The sequence below is a fragment of the Nymphalis io genome, chromosome 19 (assembly GCF_905147045.1).
Source record: "Nymphalis io chromosome 19, ilAglIoxx1.1, whole genome shotgun sequence".
In the NCBI taxonomy this organism is placed as follows: domain Eukaryota; kingdom Metazoa; phylum Arthropoda; class Insecta; order Lepidoptera; family Nymphalidae; genus Nymphalis; species Nymphalis io.
The window spans coordinates 9,746,866-9,760,477 of record NC_065906.1 but is presented as its reverse complement, the minus strand read 5'-3'; the positions used below and the strand labels follow the sequence as shown (position 1 = coordinate 9,760,477).

General features: G+C 33.2%; 2 protein-coding genes across 4 annotated transcripts in view; one reads left to right on the top strand and one right to left on the bottom strand.

The window, feature by feature from the left end:
* The window catches only part of LOC126776125 (uncharacterized), a 585,155-nt gene that overhangs the window by 277,304 nt on the left and 294,239 nt on the right, over positions 1-13,612 (bottom strand). The window lies entirely within an intron of this gene.
* The window catches only part of LOC126776088 (hemicentin-2), a 231,799-nt gene that overhangs the window by 23,198 nt on the left and 194,989 nt on the right, over positions 1-13,612 (top strand). The gene's annotated exons all lie outside the window — the stretch shown is intronic.

Genomic DNA, 13,612 nt, shown 5'->3' with positions numbered 1-13,612 from the left:
TCTTAGTTCCCAAGGTTGGTGGCGCATTGGCTATGTAAGCGATGGTTGACATTTCTCACAATGCCAATGTCTAAGGGCGTTTGGTGACCACTTACCATCAGGTGGCCCATATGCGCGTCCGACTTCCTATTCTATAAAAGAGAAGTTGTACCGCTGGTTTCTTAATGGGTATTCCAGCACATACTCGGCTTCAACGAGAAAAACAAAAAAAAGTATTTGTAGTGCATTGCATGGCAGAGTCACAACTAATCTCATGGAATATGTGAATCTAAATTTAGTTTATATTTACTTCTTTGATCGGAATATACAAACATTTGAAGACTATGAGATGAGATACAAATATGATTTAAGCATTTGTAGAGCACTTTGTATTTCTTCGAATCAAAACACAATCAATCAATCAACAGCCAATCGTTGTCCACTGCTGAACATAGGCCTCTCCCAAGGTGCGCCAAAGCTCCCTGTCCTCCGCCTTCCGCATCCAGTTGGTGCCCGCCACCTTCTTAAGGTCGTCGGTCCACCTGGCTGGAGGGCGCCCTACGCTGCGCTTGCCGATTCGCGGTCTCCACTCTAGGACTCGTCTGCTCCAACGGCCATCGGTCCTACGACATACGTGACCAGCCCACTGCCACTTCAGCCTGCTAATTTTGCAAGCTATGTCGGTGACTCCGGTTCTTTTCCGGATAATCTCATTTCTGATCTTATCCTTCAAAGATACTCCGAGCATAGCTCGCTCCATAGCACGCTGAGCGACTTTGAATTTGTGGACTAGTCCCGCAGTTAGTGTCCACGTTTCGGCACCGTATGTCATGGCAGTTTACCTGCCAATCAAAACACGTTACCTTCAAATAATATATATGTTTGTCGTAACGCTTTGTTATAACAAACGTATATGAATATTATAAGGATATTATTTTACCGGCATTGTTACTGAATATTCGATGATATATGATCATGGCCTTAACTGACTTGGAGACAAAAACACGACCAAGAAACATTGAAACCATTTATTATCTCCCGGAAATTATTTTGTGTTCCTTATCCAAGCATTCCTGTCTCAACGGTGTAGTGAATAGCTTGTATGCGCAGATTATAATGGGTTCAGGTTTGAGTCGTATAAATAAAAGTTATTAGCCGTTTGTGACAAGAAATTCTCTAAATCAGCCTCAAACTGTAGGGTTGGCAGTCTGATAGTCTAGAGCTTTGTAGAACACTCGTTCTAACCACAGAATCATCATCACGGCTTTTGGTGATGATTATGATGCTATATAGATAAGATTATAATAATATAAAAAATATGTTTGTTTTGTAACGGAAGTGTTTTCATTTATTTTACTACTTTATTGGTTTTCTTTAATTATAAATTCTTTAAATAACTATCAATGTTGATGTTTCACGATTTGCGGACGTCATGTGAAAGTCACTTTTTTTTTAATTGTAATTTTAATAACACAGAAGCTATAAACGATCACGAAGATACAAAATATTCAGAAATTGCAAACGAAGTCGTGGATAAGTGGATCATCACAATTGAACATGTTCGAAGATATTTTGAAATAGCTAACAATATGATTACCCATGTTTATATTATAATGAGGTCATTTCTCGGTCAATCTCCGAAATCTTGAAGCGTCAACAGCGCAATGCTTTACGCCCCGCCCAGCGACACAAAGTTCCTTTAAAATAACGGTCATTGCTATTATTAAAAAAATAATTTAAAAAAAAAACTAAAGGCACAGCAAATCAATCAAAGTTTAATCTTTAATCAAGGAGGCTTATACAAACTCTTTCGGAACAATTAACAAGTTTTAATCAAATCAAAATCAAAATATACTTTATTCGTCAATATATTAGATCTTATAAACAGTTTTGTATCCGTTTACAAGATAATTTTAAGAGGTACCGTCAAGCACTCAAAACTGTACTGCTATTACCTATAATTAAATCAGTACGTCTAATACATACTAACTACAATATACATCTATATAATCTTGTGCGGAATACAATACAGCCTGTGAATGTCCCACTGCTGGGCTAAGGCTTTCTCACATTTTTGGAGGAGAAGGTTTGTAGCTTATTCCATCACGTTGCTTCTATGCGGGTTGCTGGAATACATATGTGGTAGAATTTCAGTGAAATTAGACGCATGCAGGTTTCCTCACGATGTTTTCCTTCACCGTAAAGCACGGATTAATTATAATTACAAATTAAGCACATAAAAGTGGTACTCAGTGGTACTTAACGTAAAAACGTAACAGCCTGTGAATATCCCACTGCTGGGTTAAAGGCCTCCTCTCCTCTTTTTGAAGAGAAGGTTTGGAGCTTATTCCACCACGCTGCTCCAATGCGGGTTGGTGGAATACACATGTGGCAGAATTTCAGTGAAATTAGACACATGCAGGTTTCCTCACGATGTTTTCCTTCACCGTAAAGCACGAGATGAATTATAAACACAAATTAAGCACATGAAAATTCAGTGGTGCTTGCCCGGGTTTGAACCCACGATCATCGGTTAAGATTCACATGTTCTTACCACTGGGCCATCTCGGCTCTTGGTACTTGCCCGGTTTGAATCCACGATCATTGGTTAAGATTCACGCGTTCTTTCCACTGGCCTATAACACATGCAGAATAATGACATTATATTAATCTATCTTGCGTTATTTTTCCTTTTGGGTGGTCGAAGTATTAATAGATATATGTGTAAACCCAACTGAACATACTGTAAGGTGGATAGCGACCGATTTTCTTATGGTTTTATGGCTCTGATATCGTCAATAGCAAATAATTGGCCACGAGATCGCAAGGCGTTCCAGATAAACATTTATGAACCATGCAAATGCGTCTTAACGTTTCCCTTAGGTAGTTTCCTATTGTCTCTCATTCGTATCGTTAATATTATGATCTCCTTTGGTATAAAATATCTGATCACAGCTTTATTGTAATCTAATCCAATTTTATAATTTCTTAGTTTATTGGGAGTGTTTCTAATGAAATAAAATAAAGCAATCAATTACCGACAGTCTTGATTTCAGTTTAAATAAAATCTGTATATCAACTTGCCTACGCTCTTCCTACATATTGTAGATATTGATAAAAAATACAAAAAAATAAGCATGCAATGCTTTATAAATATACACACGTATGTATATTTGCCTAAAACATTTGTATTTTAACAAAAGTAAAACAAATCTTATACCACCCACCGGCCGGTGGTCGAGGCCCACCAAATATAGCCGCCTATAATTACACTAGGTCACTCACAATACGCTATAGAATATTTGTGTGAGTAGTGCGTAGGTAGTTCCAACCCACATATATCTTAACCTAACGGTAACAACAATTAACTCGGATAACAAAACCATTATTTTCTCATCTTAGCAATTACAATACAATTTTTGTAAATCAAATAAACTTACGTTTGTTAAACATTGTAAATAAAAAAGATTCACTACGTTACATATATAAAAAGGCTCAGTGGTTTTTCATATACTTAATTGTAATGTAAATGTATTTATCATCTGATACTATGTGAATGAAAATATTGTAAGGAAACTTGCACATGTCAAATGGAAATCTGTCTCATGTACATATCACCAAGCCGCAATGAGGTCAGATGGTGGAATATACTCCTGCACATTGCATAATAATTATTAAGTCTCACAAATGTCACCTTTCCTGATTCGATACCGTCACGTGACCATTTGCCAGTGTTCCACTGGCAAATGGTCACATCGTGGTATCTATTTTAAATGAAAATGTAAAAATGAAAATGCAATAAAGATTATCATCAAAGCGTACGTAATGTAATAACTTAAAGGCATTTTATTGTTATGTTCAAGAATTGCCGTCTCACCTTCTCAATCTATTAAGTGAAGCCAATAAAAAGGAAACAAGTCCCAGGTGATAAATAGATTTTAAATTAATGTTACACGTTTTACAATACTTTACGTGAACGTATTCGACTCAATAAATATTTCTCAAATAAGCAGCTGAAATAACGTAGATTATATTATATAACTATAGAACGCATTTAATTTTATTTACAATTACTCGATAGTAGTATTGAAATAAAGCCGCGAGGAACAGAAAGTAATATTATTTTTTTTTTAATTTAATTAATAAAAAAACTCACGACCTAAAAAAAACTAAGATTTTCAAGTTATTATTAATATGTATTTATAACATTCACATTGATATTTTGCACCTATTCATTGTCTTCAAATAAGTAAGTTGCTGTAAGTTATCAAGGATTTGGGTATCCTGCTAATTTCAGACAATTCTGTAGCATCCGGTTAGGATTTACTCCTTTCTTTGTCGCACTTTCAAAAAATGGAATTCTTTACCAGCTCACGTGTTACCCTCCTCTTACAACCCGGGTTCCTTCAAACGAGGCGTGAAGAGGCATCTTGCGGGCCGGCAAGGCGAAGGCGGCTAGTGCAGAACGTTTTTCGTCTGTACTGGCCGTCGTCGCGTTTGGACTCTACCACCACTTACCATCAGGTGGAGTAGAGTCATTTGCCCTCCCGTCGAATATAAAAAAAAAGATTATCATGTTATTGTAATATAATTGAATTCACAGGATACTATATTTCGAATCTATCAGGCGAACTTCAGTTGCTCTTGTACCTTCAACTAGAAGAGGCTGATGATCTTTAGCCAACTGAACAGATTTCATCATCATCATGAATCGTAGCTAAGAAAATTCTCGATCAAGTCACCTTTCAAAAAACTAATTCCAAGTCTTTTAGGAGCTACGATGCCATGAACAGAGAGTTATACACGTTAAACTTATAACATGCCCTTTTCCATAAAAACAAAACACGACGCTTGAAACAGACACTACAACATTAAGAATGGTGATAGAAAATTCGAGTATAATGCTATATCCAAGTAATATGATTTTTTAATCGCAAGGATATCAGACAAATAAATGATTTTATAATATAGTTATTACTTCAAATGTTGCAATATTTTCAAACATAAAAGTAGTTTCTTATACACCATTGTGGTTTAGCATTGACTTATATTTAAAAAAAATAACCATACTTTTTGGTGTTAAATCCGAAAGTATGTAATCATCGCTTTACAAAAATATTAAGTTAGCTAAGCTTATAAAATTTATTTTAATATAATATTTATTCCGAGAAAATTTCCATTTCTTATATTTCATAAGAAATTTCATCAATTTTTCGATATATTTTTACTGTTAAACTCTCATTATATTAAACTTAGAATTAATATTTTTCCATAATATTTTATTAAATAATAGTATCATCTTAATATAATATAACACTTGTAAAAAAGTATAACCATTTCACCTATTATAAAAAGTGGAAATGGATGGTAACAATCAGCTTAAGTCTTTTTATATGAGATAAATAAATAATAAAAAAATAATACAAGACTGTTTTCAAGACTTGATTTCTTATTTATCTTCAAAGGAGCGGAAATATTAGTTTGTACTTGTTGATACGAAAGTCTTTATTAACCGTACTTTTTTTTTTTAAAAGAACTATTTATCTTCTTCATTTTTTAAACAAAAATATGAATCCTCTTAAACTAGCTAGTAATTTCTAAGACGAAATATCTGACAGACAACGAATCAACGTTTTAGAATTCTTGAATCTTAATGACTCTAAGACTGTTTTCTTTAAATTCAGTTATCTATTTTCCCAGCGAAAAAGTTTCCTAATGAATGCGTACATACTTAATATTTCTCACTTAAACGCGTTAAATTAAATAAAAAAAATCTTTTAAAATAAGACCGTAAAATGGATAAAATATGTAGATCGCAATGAAAAGCTGGATTTAAATTGTGGCATAAATATCGTCCAACCACTTTCCAGTTACTCATCTTATATAAAATAAATATTGAAAAATATTTTGTAATGTTTAAAATAAGCCATCAAACCCTTTACTTCTTAAGGAGTCGCTTAAAGGATTATGTAATATTTTCTAAATATAGGAAGTGGTCTTGGCCCAGCTATATTGATCATTTATTTTCATATTTAAAATAAATTGTAAATGTCCGACTGCTACGAAAATGTTACATTTTCTCTAAGCTTAAGCTTTTCTCACCACGCTACATGAATATAATTATGTATTATTATGGCAAGACTGTATAAAGTAAAAAATCATGTTACCTTATTATACCTTTGTCTTCTGCCACGAGATAAAATTATAAATTTAAACACGTGAACTATCAAGAAATTGTAGTGCTTGCCCGGATTAGAAACAGTCTTATAAAATAATTATGTCTTATCTTACAAAACAATCTTAATGATGTATTATATAAATTCTTCTATGCAATATCGTAACTAAAATTAAAAACAAGTCAGATACAGTAGCAATAAAACTATGTTTACATCACAAAAGTGATACTACGAATATATCGTGCCCTAAAACAACAGCATGATTTGATTGCTGGTAGCGTCCACGTAAAGCAAACTCGGTTTTCGGTTTGATGGATTATTAATATTCTACTGGCTACCTATGTATTGTTATTTCTACTGCCTTATTATCCTGGATTTATGACACTGGACATTAATCGTTTTATTTTATATATATACATATATATATATATATATATATATATATATACACACACACATATATATATATATATATATATATAATAAGGACAAGCTTAAATTCACCGCAGAAAATGGTCGTGAAATATCAGAAAGTGAAATGGCGATATTGACCATAATATTTATAACATTTAAAATATACACGAATTAAAATAGTATATCATCATAAGTTAGATGCCAACATTATACGAATGAGTAATGACGTGAGTTCTTACAGAATCGCACTACAGATAATGAAATTAATTATTATCATACATTTAATATATTTAAATATAGTTACGTCCGCTGCGAACCAATTAGTGAAAAAAATCGACTTGTAAAAAAATGTATTAGTAGTATTAATGAGACTAGTCCGACGAGGATAGTTTCAACTATGAAATCACTAAGTAACTTCGCTATACCAATGATATATTACAATACAACAACAACAACAATAACAGCCTGTTAATGTTGCACTGCTGGGTTAAGGCCTCCTCTCCCTTTTAAAAAGATTTGGAGCTTATATATTAACTAGATATTAATTGTTCAGATTTTTAATTACCTATTAAGGTATTTTTAACACGTAAACTAAACTTGCCTTTGTATTAAGGTGTACAACTCTTTACCTCTTTATGCTCGCAAGCTTTAAATTTCATTGATTTGTACGATTTAAGATTTATGTATATGCATAACAATGTTTTATTAAATGTCATATTTAATCGTAAATATTAATTCCATTATCGACATTAATATTCATAATTTACAATGGTCGGCAAATAATGATATAATTGATAGTATTTAATAAAGTGTGACATATTTGTTCCATCAATTATTATTGGTCGTTATACAAGTAGTTATTTTAATCATTCTGTAGTTTTTAAGCTGTACTATTTAAATCGGAACTCTTAACAATATATATTTAAATAAAGTATTCTAATTAACATGCAATGTGTTATTTAAATATAATATTTTAGCTAAACGCTACGATACAAAGCTAAAAAGTAATATATCACATTTATGGTCAAAATGGTCTTTATTTTCTTCGTCGTAAAATATATAAGTACGTATGTTCGATTGTAGGCCATTACTAGGGTAAGTTATGCGAATCCTTGCTCCATGCTCTGGCCGGACGCGTTCCAATAAATTTATAGTCGTAAATTATCGGGTTCTATCGGAATCGCTTTTACATAACGCATTTGATTTATAAAGATGTTCGTTTAGTGCAGTGTTTAATGCAAATGAAAATGATCTTAGAAATCAGTGACATTATAAATATTTTTTATTTTGCCAATGCTAAGAATAGGACGAATTATATTAATAGATTACTCGCCTGTCCGGACTTCGTACGGGTATAAGATGGCCTAGTGGTTAGAACGCGTGAATCTTAACCAATGATCGAGGGTTCAAGCCTGGGCAAACGCTACTGAATATTCATGTGCTTAATTTGTATTTATAATTCATCTCCTGCTTGACGGTGAAAGAAACCTGCATGTGTCACATTCACTGAAATTCTGTCACATGTTCAACCACCAACACGCGTTGAAACAACGTAGTGGAATAAGCTCTAAACCTTCTCAAAAAATGGAGGGGAGGCCTTAGCCAAGCAGTAGGTTTACAGGCTGTTACTTTAATTTCAAATAACACAGACACATATAAAGTAAAGCCTACCATATCGCTCTTTAGAGTTGAAATTTTCAAAAACCTTTTCTTAGATTATGTTTGCATTATAAAATAAGATTTTTAGACTCAGTAGTTTTACTGTACGTCAATAGATAGTCAGCCAAAATAAATGATTTTATAAGTATAGAATAAAAATACTGATAAACTCAATTATATTTGACTGGATTTTAAATAAACGTGTACTATTAACCGGATATATATATTTTTTTTTATATATTCGCCGGGAGGACAAATGACTCTACTCCACCTGATGGTAAGTGGTAGTAGAGTCCAAATGCGACTACCGCCAGTACAGACGGGAAAAACGTTCTGCACTAGCCGCCTTCGCCTTCGCCTCTTTACGCCTCGTTTGAAGGAACCCGGGTTGTAAGAGGAAGTGCGACAAAGAAAGGAGTTGCCAAATTTCTTTGTTCGCGATGGAATTGATGTCACAGTTAGGCGGCGACATCGAGAACCAGCTCGCGTGGACTTAAGAAGGAAGGGAGAAGCAGGAATTAGAGAGAATAATTCCTCAGAGCACTCGCCGTGATACAGTCGATAGAAAGCGCTCAGTGCTGCTATCTCACGACGCAATTGTAAAGGTTCAAGGGTGTTTGTGACCTTTACATCGCCAATAATGCGTACGGCACGTTGACGCAACCGGTCCAAGGCCTCAAGTAGGTACTTAGCGGAGCCATCCCAAAGGTGCGAGCAATATTCCACGCAAGACCGTACCTGTGTTTTGTACAGCAGGCACAGTTGTTGTGACGTGAAAAAGCGCCGCACCTTGTTCAGAACTCCGAGTTTCCGTGAAGCTGTTTTTATAACAGCCTCGATGTAATCCCTTGGACTAAGGTCGCAGCGAACGTCAATCCCCAGCATGGCGATTTTGCTTTGCATCACCAGCGGAGTACCACAGAGGGAGGGAAGAGGGGAAAATGTTGAATTTTTCGCCGTGAGAGCGCATACCTGTGTTTTCTTGGCATTAAACTCAACAAGATTATCAGAGCCCCATTTGGCGATGAGCTCTAACGTCCTATTGAGTTCAATGACAAGATCCCTCCGCCTCTCCTCAATTTCCGCTCGCCCAGCCACTGCGCGTCCGTGGTATCCACCATGCACTGTACTATCGTCTGCATAGCAATGTATGTTCCCAAGAGAGAGCATATCATTGATACGCAAAAGAAAGAGTGTGGGAGATAGCACTGATCCCTGGGGGACCCCAGCATTCACTACATAGAATTGTGAAGCGCAACCATCAACTAAAACACGAAGGCTACGCTTGTGTAGGAAGCTGGCAATCCAGGTGCATAGCTGAGCAGGCAGACCATATTTAGTTATAGATAATTAAAAAAACCAGGAAACTATTTTAAAAAAAATATTCGTTTGCCTTGTGGGTAGAAGCGTCTGTTAAAATTTTGTTTGAAACATTAGTAGCCGTCATCTTCATACAATTAACCTACTATACGTTATTCGTAGCGAGCTGTAAGTATAGCAAGCCAATAGTACTTCTGAAATTGGTTTATCTTTTTCTATATTATTATTACAATATAATAAGTCTTGCTATATTAATGATTTAAGTGTAAATAGCCTTACTAGGGAATTTTACTAATTTTTTAGCATAAGAAGGCGGACGAGCATATGGGCTACCTGATGGTAAGTGGTCATCAACGCCCATAGACATTGGCATTGTAAGAAATGTTAACCGTCGCTTACATCACCCATGTGCCACCAACCTTGGGAACTAAAATGTTATGTCTGTTGTGCCTGTAATTACACTGGCTCACTCACCCATCAAACCGGAATACAATGATACCTGTTGTGTTCCGCTCTAGCACCAGTAAAACTATACTATTTACTATAATATTTTACTATACGACTAGGGAATTTTATTACAAAATTAAAAAAAAAAAACAAAACTTGATGTTGACGTCAATAATAAATGATTGCAAGTAAACTTTTATTAAAACACTCACAAGGGGTATGTTGTTAATCAAATATTTAAAGGAAAAATGTTTTCGAGCTGAAATGTTTTGAAAATGTTCACACGCGTTACAGCTTTATTTCTACATTTACCAATATGCTTTCATAATATGAGTTGTTCCTTGAATCTAAATATGCAAAGAATTTTTATTTCAACGTCCATTGCAATGCGAGAAAACACTTCTGAGTGTGTGTTACGAGATATTTAATATATTTTTCGTTAAAAGTGAAGTGATATTTATCTTCGTTATTTATTTATAGAAAGTAATTTTCTATAAATAAATAATGAAGATAAATATCACTCTATAACTAGCTCACGTTTTTATTTGCTATTTTAAATAAATAAAAGAATATTTTCCGCAAATATATTTAGACCTCGAAAGTCATATATCAACTCTTTTATACTAAAGTACATAAAAGTCCATTACAATAAATAAATTTCAATAAAAACTATGAATAAAAAAAAAAACAAAAAACATATATTATATTTTTTTGTTAATTTTGATAAATGGCGCTATCTGTTCTATTCGTGCAAACAACACTAGTTTCACAATATTTCATAATGTTTGTTTCATTTTTATTTAGTAAATATATTATTTATTATTTGGAGACATAGGTGGATGAACGTGCTATGTCGCATTGCTTAACTTTTTGAATTTGTTACATCAAAGATTGTATGTTTAATTACTACGAGTAAAGTGGAAATCGTGCAAACAAAGACACAAGATTTAAAAAATTTGATATATTATGTATGATATATTATGTATTTCCAATTATACCAATACTGTCTCAAAAAGTTACCTTTACTTATATACTCGCGTGTCTTGGTTATTCTAAAACTCGTTTTATTTATTTTATGCGGAATAAATTGTACTGAGAAACCTAAGCTGAGATTTACCACCCAAAAGAATTCCCGCATATTATTTAAAGAAAATCTTCCTAAAGTATTTCTTAAATCTTTATTCAAAAGATACTTGAAGTGTGATAGCGCCTTCGTTGACTTTATTGTCTAAGAATTGGGAAGCATTGCTGTATTTTTAAATCCACCAACTGTCGCTTCTTCGTATCATACGACTAAAACTTTTTCTTTTCAAAACTTACTGCGTGACACTTTTAGAGGAGTAAGCCGAATTTACGGCCAAACTTGCCTTTTACTATCTGTCACCCTAAGTTTGGGGACCGAACAAAATAGATCAGGCGAGTTTGAGAAGTTTGGGAACTTTTGTCCATCCTTGGGACAATCGTTTTAAACGACGAATTGGAAGCTGGTTCCAATTGATATTATAATGAGTACGTCCTTTAAGATGAACTTCGGTGTTCTGGATATAGGATAAGTCTGTTCTAGTACATATCGCTATCGATGGATTTATTTATTTTTATTTTATTTTATTTTATTTTATGTTCATAGGTCTACAAAACAAAATGACAATCAAAAAAATTAAATGATTACATTTCTCTTGATGTAGACACGACATGCGTTTTTGATTAAGTGCGAAAAAAGCGTCTAGTCTGTGACAGCAACAAAGACCTAAGCTTATAAGTTTTTTTTTAATAGCTAAATAATTTAATCTATCGAAACAGTTTTTTTAAACTTTTTTTCAATGAGGCTATGGAACTGTCGGAATATTATTTTATATTAATTAATAAATAGAATTTATATATATAAGAACGCAAAACCCTCAACAAATTGACTTTCTTTGATTTAATGTTTTAAATTTTGATCATAACTTACATTATATATTGTGTCGAACTGAAGATTTGTAAATTTAATAAAACACGATGTACTTAATCATTATAAATAATTGATGAAATAAAAAATGGTGTGTTGAACGAAATCGGCTGAAAATACAAATCGACCTATCGTCCCTCATGTCGCAATCTACTCTTGATTAAATTTCATCCTTTATGTGCGTGAGAGTACGCTACATCCTGTTTAATAGGGCTGCACAATATTAATTTTTTTCAAAACAAAATACATCAAATTTTAAGAAAAAGAAATGGTATTTCCCACTTATACAATGCTTAGAATAGAATACTGTAAATCAAACATGTTCCTTTTTTAAACGAGCCCGCATTTGACAACCCTATCATGTAATTGTAAGGTGCCTTTTTATACGGCACGACAAAAAGTAATTTGTTCCTGACAAGGGGTTTTCGTGATGGAATTTTTATCTGTTATTGGTGGCTGTAAAATTTATTGTTTACACGGGATGTCGTTTCATTCAAATTGATTAGAGTAAACATGAGCAGCATACACTGTATCGTTGTTTTTTTTTTACTTGTATTGTAATTTGAAAGAATAATTAGAAAAGTTATCGAGATGTGTTCTTCGATGAAATGATACGATAGACATTCCTCTGATTAAAATATATTTGTATTTAGCACAACGCTTAAAAGTGATTAAGATAATACGATGTATTATTTAAATTTTACTTGGGCTTATAGACATTTTTTTCCTCAAAAAGACAAATACAGTCACTTACATGAGAAATGTTTACAATTTTAAAGAAAAATAATATTTTCTGTAGGTAGTTCGTCGTTCTTGGTAGGTATAATATTAATTTAATTATAAAAAAGAAATATCGTTACGAGTACAAACAATAAAAAAAACGGATAAACAATACGTTGGCAGTAGGTGTGTACATAATAGGTTTTTAAAATTAAAAGTAGGTCTGTATAACATGTCGTGCTAAATATTCTTCGTAATAAAAAAATATGCTCTACGTATATATTTACGTTGTACATATTGCGAGTTTCAGCCTTGTTCACAATTAATTAAATAAGTCCTGTTAAGATTTTGATTTATTATTAATTGTCAATAACATTTTCAGTTACAAATCGTTTAAAATCCTAATAAATAATAAAGGAATATTTACCACAAAAACATTCTAAGTGATTTTCATTTTTACAGACATTAGGAAGTTACCTTCTGAATTTTATTACCCATTGAAATATATACAAAATAAGGCGACGCTTTATGTTATATTTACTCAAACTCTGAAGGATACACAGTTTTTGAGTGCTTCAAACCTTTATGAGCATGCTTATGTCATGACGACCTCTTATTGATCGTTTGCTTAAAAAGAACTTCGTGTCTCTCCTTTCATCCATTCCTTTGGTTAAATTCGAACGTCCCTATCCTAAAAGTAATAAGGTAGATATTTCAACAACGCTGTTAAAGAAAGCAAAATGGCACCATTTTCAAGATGTTTCATGTTTTTTTTCCTCGTCAAGTACTCTGTATAGGAAAAGAATGATGTTATACGTACTTAATCTAAGAGCGTTGGGCTGCCATAAATATTTCTTCCTGTATAAAATGCGGTTTATATGATGCGATATTATGATACACACAGTAAGAACAATAATTTCGAATAAAAATTTCGGGTAGAAAATATATT